Genomic DNA, 10,421 nt, shown 5'->3' on the forward strand with positions numbered 1-10,421 from the left:
CTCAAGAGTTAGGCGAGTGGGCTCCAGCATGCCCACGAAGAGGCAAAATGGTGGAGCGTAACTGGTATATGACCTTCTTCTAGAAACACTCAACTAGTAAGGAAAGGATGCCTCAAGTGAGCATGTGTACAACTCCAGTAAACGTACTGTTCATGCAGCCCCTCCCAAGTGCTGGCAGGCCACTGTGCATGTGCACAGCCCACTCCACGGGAAGAATCAGGGGAGAAGAGACACAGATCCCAGAAGAATGCTAATGTAGAAAACCCCAAGTCAAAAGTCAAAAGTCGAATCAACCACTTGACTCTCTCAAGTCACCTTCTTGGCCCTCTTCCAAGTGTACTTTACTTTCATTCCTGCTCTAAAATTTTTTTTTTTTTTTTTTGAGACGGAGTCTCGCTCTGTCACCCAGGCTGGAGTGCAGTGGCGCAATCTCAGCTCCCTGCAAGCTCTGCTTCCCAGGTTCACACGATTCTCCTGCCTCAGTCTCTCAAGTAGCTGGGACTACCGGTGCCTGCCACCACGCCCGGCTAATTTTTTTAGTTTTTAGTAGAGACAGGGTTTCATCGTGTTTGCCAGGATGGTCTCAATCTCCTGACCTCGTGATCCACCTGCCTTGGCCTCCCAAAGTGCTGGGATTACAGGCATGAGCTACTGTGCGCGGCCTCCTACTCTAAAAATTGTTAATGAACTTTCACTCCTGCTCTAAAACTTGCCTTCGTCTCTCTCTCTTTCTGCCTTATGCCCCTTAGTAAAATTCTTTCTTCTGAGGAGGCAAAAATTGAGATTGCTGCAGACTCATCCAGATTCACTGCTGCTAACAGTAGGTAGGAGAGAGCTTTGGCCTATTTGATGCCAAGTAGAATGTAATCAATAGCCTCTTGAAATTTCTTTTGGTTTCATGATTCTAGGATCATTTTCATTTGTATAAGTGAATGTCAAATGTTATGCTACAAATGGTGAGATCACAACCTCAAAGTGGTGTTCGAGGTCTCAGTCAAACTCTGATGATATGGAGGAGTATGAAACCTATTGGTGATCCAGTAAATATGACTGGATAGTGATAACGACAATATTGAGAGCCCAGTTCTATTGTTGCTTAGGCCGATTCATTAATGATTAGAAAATACAATCTCCCCAGCTGGGTGAGGTCACGCCTGCAATCCCAGCACTTTGGGAGGCTGAGGCAGGCGGATCACCTGAGGTCAGGAGTTTGAGACCAGCCTGGCCAACATGGTGAAATCTTGTCTCTACTAAAAAGTACAAAAGTTAGGTGGGTGTCGTGGTGAGTGCCTGTAATCTCAGCTACTCTGGAGGCTGAGGCAGGAGAATCCCTTGAACTCAGAGGCACAGGTTGCAGTGAGCGAAGATTGTGCCATTGCACTCCAGCCTGGGTGGCAAGAGTGAGGTTCCATCTCAAAACAAAACAAAAACAGAAAAGAAAAGAAAAAGAAAATATAATCTCCCCAATTGCAGCTTGGCTTCATTGATAGCTCTATAAAATTCGAGAGAAATCATAGGAAATCATGCTTACTATAGGTTTAATTGTTGCTATGGTCTGAATGTGTGTGTCTGATATAGTTAGACTTTGTGTCCACACCCAAATCTCATCTCAAATTGTAATCCCCATGTGTTGAGGGAGGGACCTGTAATTCCCGTGTGTCAAGGGAGGGAGGTGATTGGATCATGGGGACAGTCTCTCCCATGCTGTTCTCATGATAGTAGGTGAGTTCTCACAAGATCTGATGGCTTTGTAAGCACCTGGCATTTACTTCTCTCTCCTGTCGCCATGTGAAGAAGGTCCTTGTTTCCCCTTCACCGTCCACCATGATTGTAAGTTTCCTGAGGCCTCCCTAGCCATGTGGAACTGTGAGTCAATTAAACTTCTTTCCTTTATAAATTACCCAGACCCAGACCCAGGTAGTATACTTATAGCAGTACGAGAATGGATTAATACAGTGTCCTCCCACCAAATTTAAATGTTGAAATCCTAACTCCCAAGGTGAAGTTATTAGGAGGTAAGGCCCTTAGGAGATGATTAGGTCCTGGGAGTAGAGCCCCTGTGGATGGAATTACTGACTGTGGTGTAATATGAAATGTATTTGGCCTTTGTCTCTGGTTCCTGTCATAGAACTCTAAAACTTAGAATTTCCCTAGTGTCTTTTGTTATTTATAATGAGGCCCTTTGATAACACCTGAGTTTCTACTGACAAGATGACTTTGGGTGGGGTCCCTAGATAGTTTTATCAGGGGGCTGCTCCCCAGAAAGAACACGTGATTAGAGGAGTAGAGGGTCAGAACTTCAGCCCCACCTACCAACCTGCAGGAAATGAGGGCCACTGGAGATTAAACTTTATTTTAAAAACTCTTTTTTTGAGACAAGGTCTCAATCTGTTGCCCAGGCTGGAGTGCAGTGGTGCAATCAGAGCTCACTGCAGCCTCAACCTCTTGGGCTCAAGTGATCTTCCTGTCTCAGCCTTCTGAGTACCTGGGACTACAGGCATGCACCACTATGCCTGGCTAATTTACGATTTTTTTGCAGAGATGAGGTCTCCCTAACAGGTTGTTCTTGAACTCCTGGGCTCAAGAAATCCTCCTGCTTGTGCTTCCCAAAGCACTGGAATTACAGGTGTGAGCCACTGCACCTGGCCAAAAAACTCTTGAACAATGATGTTTGATGAGTTCCAGGTTGCTGAACACTTGGAGGTGCTGGGAGTGATGGTGCTCAGAAAGGCCATGGAAGTTCTGCACTCCCTCCCCCATACCTTGCCCTCTGCACTTCTTCATCTGACTGTTCATGGTATCCTTTAAAACAAGCTGGTAAACGAATCTAGAACTAGAAATATTGTTTGACACAGCCATCCCATTACTGGGTATATACCCAAGGGATTATAAATCATGCTGCTATAAAGACACACGCACTCGTATGTTTATTGCAGCATTATTCACAATAGCAAAGACTTGGAACCAACCCAAATGTCCATCAATGATAGACTGGATTAAGAAAATGTGGCACACATACACCATGGAATACTATGCAACCATAAAAAAGGATGAGTTCATGTCCTTTGTAGGGACATGGATGCAGCTGGAAACCATCATTCTGAGCAAACTACCTCAAGGACAGAAAACCAAACACTGCACGTTCTCACTCATAGGTGGAAATTGAACAATGAGATCACTTGGACACGTGGTGGGAACCATCACACACTGGGGCCTGTCATGGGGTTGGGGAGGGGGAGGGATAGCATGAGGAGCTATACCTAATGTAAATGACAAGTTAATGGGTACAGCACACCAACATGGTACATGTATACATATGTAACAAACCTGCACGTTGTGCACATGTACCCTAGAACTTAAAGTATAATAAAAATAAAACATAAAAAATAAATTTAAAAAGTTGGTAAACATAAGTAAAGGGTTTTCTGAGTTCTGTGAGTCATTTAGCAAATTAACGAAAACCGAAGAGGGGGTGATGTGACCCTCTGACTTATAACCTGTCAATCAACAATACTGGACGCCTGGACTTGAGATTGGCTTCTGAAATGGGGGCAGGCTTGTGAGACTGTGTCACTAACCTGTGGGATCTCACACTATTTGAAATAGTGTCAGAATCAAATTGAATTACAGGGCAAAATTGCTTGGTCTATGAGGAAAAACCCACACATATCTGGTCACAAAAATGTGCCATGTGGAGTATGAAAGTAGAGAGAATTTGTTTCTTTCTTTTCCTTTTTTTTTTTTTTTTTGTTTTTTGAGATGGAGTCTCGCTCTGTCACCTAGGCTGGAGTGCAATAGCACACTCACTGCAATCTCCACCTCCCGGGTTCAAGCAATTCTCCTGCCTCGACCTCCCCAGTAGCTGGGATTACAGGCATGCACCACCACACCAGGCTAGTTTTTGTATTTTTAGCGGAGATGGGATTTCACCATGTTGGCAAGGCTGTCACCAAATTCCTGACCTCAGGTGATCCATCCACCTCGGCCTCCCAAAGTATTGGGATTACAGGCATCAGCCACCATGCCTGACCTTTTTTTCCTTTATAGTGGCTTTATAAAAATGATTTGAAAGCACTCCCTTGCCCTCTTCCCCATGTGAGGACACAGTGAGAAGGTTCTCTCTGTAGAGCAAGAAGTTGGCCCTCACCAGACAGCAAGGCTTTTGACTACCCAGGCCTTAGAACTGTGAGAAATAAATTTCAGTTGTTCATAAGCCACCCAGTTAATGGTATTTTGTTATAGCAGCCCAAAGGGACTAAGACAATTACGAAGAAAAGCACTGTTATGGCAATTTTAGCAACTAAGAAAAATTGCCTAAGATCAGAATGTCATAAACTAACATGTTTCTTTATCTGCAGAGTCCTTTACTTGATATTAACTTTGACCATGTATTCTCTTGGTGACTGCGACGGCTCACCATGATACAGATGATAAGCTGTACAAACATGCTCATAAGTGTTCACTGCGTGAGCAAGAGTGAGGATCTATGTATACTCAGCATTTTCTGGATTTACTTGGTATTAGAAATATTGGGGGTTTTTTTGTTTGTTTTTATTTTTTCTTAGAGATAGGGTCTCACTCTGTCACTCAGGCTAGAGTGCAGTAGTGTGATCACAGCTTACTGCAGCCTCGACCTACTGGCTCAAATCGTCCTCCCACCTCAGCTTCTTGAGTAGCTGGGACTACAGGCATACACCACCATGCCCGGCTAATTTGATTTGTTTTTTTGAGACAGGGTCTCACTATGTTGCCCAGGCTGATCTTGAACTCCTAGACTCAAGCGATCCTCCTGTCTCAGTCTCCCAAAGTGCTGGTATTACGAGTGTGAGCCACTATGCCTGGCGGTTTGGTTGCTGCTGTTGTTGTTGTTTTCCCTTAGAGACAGATTCTTGCTCTGTCATCGCCCAGGATGGAGTGCAGTGGCCCAGTCATAGCTCACTGCAGCCTTGACCTCCTGGCTCAAGAGATTCTCCTGCCTCAGCCTCCTGAGTAGCTGGGACCACAGTCAGTGTTAGAAAATTAGGTTGGAAATGAAAGTCTGCAGACACATCTCCTGTCCTCAAAAGAACAAAATATACTAAAGAAACATATATTGTATTTGCTAGTAGGACCATACTGTTTATTACATAGATACTTTTTTAAACCAAAGTTTCTATACACTAGAATTTGGGGGAAACCATAATATCAAGCAAAGAAAATTCAAAATTTCATTTTAAACATTACTTTGACAGTAATATAAGCATTTTGCCAAACTTTATTAACCTTAACCTAATAATGAAAAAAGTAGAAAAATCAAGAATGTGGGACATTGTTTAAGACTATTGGGAAAATGTCATTATTATAGAAATATTTTTAGACAGAAAAATTGTTGTAGATTAAGAAATAAAGGGAAATAATCAAATGCAATGTACAAATCTTGCTTGGAACCCAGATTCAGAAAAATAAAACCCAGCTCTAAGACATTTTTTAAATAACTAGAGAAATTCAAACATAGACTGTGTATTAGATAATATACGACCAATGTTAATTTTCTTAAGTGTGATATTATGATTGGTTATATAAAATATATCTTTATTCCTAGACAATCTCTCTCCCTGTCTTCCTCTCCATATGTGTGTATACGTATAAATAGCCAGCTGAGGTTGGGTGCAGTGGTGCCTGCCTGTAATCTCGGCTGCTTGGGAGGCTGGGGCAAAAGGATCACTTGAGCCCAGGAGTTCAAGGGTGTAGTGCACCATAACTGCACATGTGAATAGTCACTACACTTCAGCCTAAACAATATAGCAAAAACCCATCTCTTCTTTGTTAGGCCACCATGCCCAGCCTATAATTTTCTTAATAATTTGAATAATGCATAAAGTTAATCTAAACCAATTGCCCACTGAGTCGATCCCAACTGTAATAGAGACGGGGTTTCACCATGTTGCCCAGGCTGGTCTTTAACTCCTGAGCTCAAGCAATCCACCCACCTCGGCTCCCAAAGTGTGGGATTACAGATGTGAACCATTGTGCCTGGCCTACCATTAGATTTGTAATTGGTTAATTACAATCCTTCTCATGTTCATTTGTGATTTGCTAGATTGGTTGGAACTTACATAATTTATATTTGGATTAGAGAATCCCTTTGGAATGCCACAAACCTGTTTTGCTTTGCTGATTAAATTCTTTGTTGCATGTTTTGCAAAAAGAATCCAGCTAGATTACAAAATGCTACACACCCAGTAAATGCTTCAGAAACACAAGTTGAACAGAGCATTTTATTTCTTCTCAGGAGCTGCCTGAGTCACCACATAACTTGTTGGGTCTTGAGAGCCTGCTTGAATAGAACAGGCTTGAGCTGTCTGAGAAATTATTTGTGGCATGTTATTTCAAATAAGATTCAACACATGTTTTATGGATTTTTTTCTTTTAATATGAATATTGCAAGATATTCTGGGAAACTTTTATTATTGAAACAATATTCAAATTATTTTGCTTTGTCATATAGGGATTGAACAATTTGGAAGAGTTGGGACTGTTAAAATATTTCGGGGAGCATGCAATGCATTCTTGCAATAACAGGCAAAACATCATACAATGTCAAGAAATGCCCCTCTCTATTCTGTGAAACACAAGTTCAAAGGTTTTCTGAATAATCACCAAGGATACCTAGCAATTATCATGTGGTTTCTTTTCAGGGGCAAAAGCAAGAAGCCTCGTGCCATGGATACATTTGTAGCTAATTGTTTGTTACATAACATGATATGATATAAATTAGATTGGAGTATAAAATTTTCACAGAATGTATTCAGAAAGGCCCACTCTTATACATGCAGGGCTTTGGTGCCCCATATTGTTGAAAGGTTGCAGGGAATTGACTCATTAACTGAACATCACTTCACCCCATGGGTCATTTGACTTTAGTGGATTAGGAACAACTTAAGAATTAATCACAGTAAACATACTGAGTGGAATTTTCACTCCCCTTGTCTCTATTTCCATGGTTCTTTGCCCTCTGTTATTAGGTATTGTGTGGGTTTTATTAAAAGTTGTATATGTGTCAACCTCTCCCTCGGGATCATACAAAATCAGAGACAATGTTCTATCAGTGTTTTATCAGAGGCTCTTGTATGTTACCTTGTACAGACAGTCGCTGGCTTATCATGGTTTGATTTAAATTTTTCAATTTTACAGTGCTGTGAAAGCGATACACGTGAGTAGAAACTGTATTTGAGGGACCCATACAACCATTTGGTGTTTCACTTTCAGTATAGTATTCAAAACATTACATGAGATATTCAATACTTTATCATAAAATAGGTTTCGTGGTAGATGATTTTCCCAGCCATAGGCTAATACAAATGTTCTGCACATGTTTAGGGTAGGCTAGGGTAAGCTATGATGTTTGGTAGATTAGGTGTATTAAATGCATTTTCGACTTACGGCATTTTGATGGGTTTATCAGAATGTAACCCCATCTTAAGTGGAAGAGCATCTGTACATACAAATGCCTCAATAAATGTTTATTGGATTAATTGTTTGGGGGTAGAAATATATGAAGGAGTCAAGAATGATTACATTTCAGGCAAAATACATTGACTGGGCAATTGACACAAAGATGGGATAAGATAAATGCATTCCAGTACCATTTAGAGCAGATTTAATATCATTCACATTATTTAGGAGCCCTTTGGTTCCTTTTACCCTCTAGTGCCCTTTTACCCTTCCCTCTCTTGTTCTCTTCATCTTTAAGCTTTGTACTCATGGAAATAATTGACTATTAAGTTTCTGAGGCTGCAGGAAATGCTTAGAAATGACTGAACCTGTAATCCAAGTGAGCCCAGAGACCTTTGGAAGAAATAGTTTTTTACTCATTTGTTTTTGAGACAGGGTCTCACTCCGTTGCACAGGCTGGAGTACAGTGGCACAATCAGGGCTCATGGCAGCCTCTACCTCCTGGACTCAAGTGATCCTCCAACCCCAGCCTCCTGAGTAGCTAGGACTTACAAGCAAGCACCACCAGGCCTGGCTGATTTTTACTTTTTTATTTTCTGTACAGATGGGGTCTTCCTACATTGCCCAGGCTGGTCTCAAATTCCTGAGCTCAATCAATCCCCCCACCTCGGTCTCCTAAAGTGCTGGGATCATAGGCATGAGCCACTGTGACAGACCTATCCATGTTTGTTTGTTTTTTTAAAATGAGTTTTTACTTAATCATAGCTTCTAAACTGTTTTGGAAAAGTCTGAGCTATATTTCAAAGAGAACAGCTACCTGCTAAAGGCATTGCCAGAAAGTCAGACCCCTTCCCCAGTGCCCAGCCCCCCCGCCAGCCCCAGGTCCTTAGGGGTCTTGCTAGTGTCAGCCCTGGCCCCTCACCTTGTTGCCATGTGGAGTTAAGGAATGTTTCCTGAAAGAAGATATAAATAACTAGAGAGATTCTTCCTTCTCTTTCCACCTATTCCTCCTTACCCCAGACAATCCACTAACACCTTCTAGAGCTACAGAACTTTAAAATTTTTTACGATTTTTAAAATAACACCTGACACTAACTTCATGGAGTCACAGGCCAAAATTTCATGCATAAAAGCAATACATCAAGTTCCCAGAGCACTTCCAGATAATTATTAGAGAAATGTTTCCTTTACCTTATTACTAGGACCATTCAGTCCCTATAAATAAGATTCCATTAAAATAAAATCACTGAAAGGCAGGCACAGTAGTGTGCACCTGTAGTCTGAGCTACTAGAGAGGCTGAGGCAGGAGGATTGCTTGAGGCCAGGAGTTCTAGGCTGTCCTGTGCTATGATCATGCCACTGCACTCCAGGTTGGGAGACATAGGGAGACATGTCTTTAACCAAACAAACAAGCAAAAAAAAAAAAAAAAAAAAAAAAAAAATCATTTCCAAGGAGGAAGTGTGATGTGAGCTGTAGTGCCCTGCCTAGGTCCCTAACATCATTTCAGGACTGAGGGACTCATTCCACAGTGCTGGGAATGCTGGTACTAACAATTTCCACCTCAGAGAGTGAGAGCCCTAGAAAGCCCAACCCCAAAGGGTGCATTTTCTTTCCACCAGTCTGGGGCATTCAACGACTGGGGGTATAAAGGACTAGACACGCCCACTTCCAATTTTGGACTACTTGAAAGGGCCAACCCAGGCAAGCTTGGGGTACTTGCCCAGCTCCGTTTCTCTGATACCCGCCCACCCTTCTATCCACAGGGTGTTTTGCTTAAGCCACGTTTGTATCACATGACTTCTCCCCTGGCCAGGTCACATGGTGTAGGTGGGCCAATCCGATGCTTTCTTCTGGGAATCTGGAAAAGGGCTTGAGAGTGTTCATCTCTGCTTGATAAATGTGGCTAGTGTGAGGGGCCCCAGCCTGCCAAGTGGACTTGAGAAGGAGCAAAACATGGTCCCAGGAAGACAAAAATGGAGGTATTGTGAAAGAAGCCAAGATGAGAGAAGAACCAACTACATAATTTGTTACATCCAATGCAAAATGAAAGGCAGAGCCTCTTGTTCAAAAAGCAGGACAAATGTATTTTTAAGTAACTAAAATATAAAGCTCTTTCCTTTCTTCCATGGTCTTTCTCTCAGTTTGTCCTGGTGTGTTTTATTTGCTATTTGATGCCATTCCAGATAAAGAAAAATTGAAATTTGATTTTTGATTTTTTTTTTTTAGTAGAAATAGGGTCTTGCTGTATCACCCAGGATGGTCTCGAACTACAGTTCTCAAGCGATCCTTCTGCCTCGGCCTCGGAAAGTGCTGGGATTACTGGCGTGAGCCACTGTGCCTGGCCTAAAAAAAAAAATTAATTTAAAATTATTAGTATACTTTTTACCATTTGTCTTGTGCAAAGTCAATCTTTCTTCTTTCTTCCAGGGGTACATTTGAATTGATTTTATGGAGCCATCAGGCATTAAAGATACCTTTTTGTCCATTTTATGACATGTTATCTTTTCTTCTTCTTTGTTTTTAGCTCTAAAACAAATCCTAAAGTCCGTAATTACCAAGTAAGTTACTGCTTTTATAAGTTCTCATTTACTACTGCCCTATGTTTTCTAAAAGTTCTACAGTGAGCAATCATTATTCTTATAATTAGATTTTAAAAAATAAAAATAGCAGCCAGGCGTGGTGGCTCACGCCTGTAATCCCAGCACTTTGGGAGGCTGAGGCAGGTGGATCACGAGGTCAGGAGATCGAGACCGTCCTGGCTAACACAGTGAAACCTCGTCTCTACTAAAAATACAAAAAATAGCGAGGTGTGGACTATGCACCTATAGTCCCAGCTAGTCGGGAGGCTGAGGCAGAAGAATTGCATGAACCCGGGAGGCGGAGGTTGCAGTGAGCCAAGATCATGCCATTGTACTCCAGGCTGGACAACAAGAGTGAAACGCCATCTTAAATAAATAAATAAAATAAAATAAAACAAAATAAAAAT

This window comes from Piliocolobus tephrosceles, chromosome 9 (assembly GCF_002776525.5).
Source record: "Piliocolobus tephrosceles isolate RC106 chromosome 9, ASM277652v3, whole genome shotgun sequence".
Lineage (NCBI taxonomy): Eukaryota > Metazoa > Chordata > Mammalia > Primates > Cercopithecidae > Piliocolobus > Piliocolobus tephrosceles.